Here is a 1,224-nt window from a genome sequence, read left to right on the forward strand (position 1 = left end):
GAAAGTAACTCAAATACTGACCGTGAAACATTACTGGACTGTCATGAAAAACTCAACTAGCTGACAAATGCCCTTCGGGGAAGGGCGTGTTCTGGCCCTTCACAAGACTCATCCCTCAATGAGAGTAGAGAAAGTGAGAGCAGTGGGGTACTTACAGACAATTTCCTCCATCTCCATCACAGGAATAACTGACAGATTCTCACTTCAAGAAGATCAAGATCAGAGTGTTTGAAGAAGCATCACCGATAAACTCCGCTCTCAGACACACACTGTCCTCCTGTAGATACATATTTTATTTCTTTAGAGAGAGGGAGAGAGAGAGAAAATTGCAGCTCACTGACTTTCAAGAACCAGCCGCTCCGAAGCCTCTCCTTCTCAGTGCAGGAGAGACAAACGTTCCTCTTGGTTTGAGATTGCTGTGAGGAAATTCTTCCACTCTAACCTCGTGTAAAAGAATTTCCCAGAGTTCAGTACTAACTCGAATACAAACACTTCCCAGCAGGTTGTTCCTAAACCCATCCAGTCCCTCCCTCCAGCTCTGTCTCTCACTTTTCAACTCCACCAGCTCAGACACCCGCACTGCGCATGCTCCATAAATACATCGGCGCTACCTTTTGTTCACTCTGATTGGCTCGGTGTCCCGTCAATTCCAGAATGTCGTCCCGAGCTGCCCCACTTTCAATTGGGCAGGACATGCGGTCAGTCACACAAGAGCTGAAGCATAAAGAGATATGTGTTCATCTCTGAACCGGCGTGTGTTTATCATCCATCCCTCGTTGACTGGAGGGCAGTGAGGAGTCAACCATAATGGAGTCACAGGTAAGTCTAACCGGAGAAAGGTGAGCCCAATGGTATCTTACAATAATTGACAGTCCAGATTTTTAATGACTTAACGGAACACCCCTATCTGGCCTGGTGATATTTGAACACCTCTCACAGAACATTAACCAGGGTTGGCTAGGACTAGACCAGTTACATTGAGACAAAAGCACTGTCTTCTGAGACAGGAATTTCCAGCTTTGGTCAACAAGAGGACACAATGTTTCAGGGAAACCAGAAGTATCTATTCAGAATTTCCATCATGAACTGGCAGGAATAACTTCTGTAAAACTCCCTCACAGGATTTTAGGGAGAAGATTTACATATGAAAAGAAGAATCGTAATCCATAAATCCGTGTGTGAGTAAGAATAATACTTATTGTTACGTCATGGAGATCAAGCCCT

Source organism: Chiloscyllium plagiosum, unplaced genomic scaffold (assembly GCF_004010195.1).
Source record: "Chiloscyllium plagiosum isolate BGI_BamShark_2017 unplaced genomic scaffold, ASM401019v2 scaf_13204, whole genome shotgun sequence".
NCBI lineage: Eukaryota > Metazoa > Chordata > Chondrichthyes > Orectolobiformes > Hemiscylliidae > Chiloscyllium > Chiloscyllium plagiosum.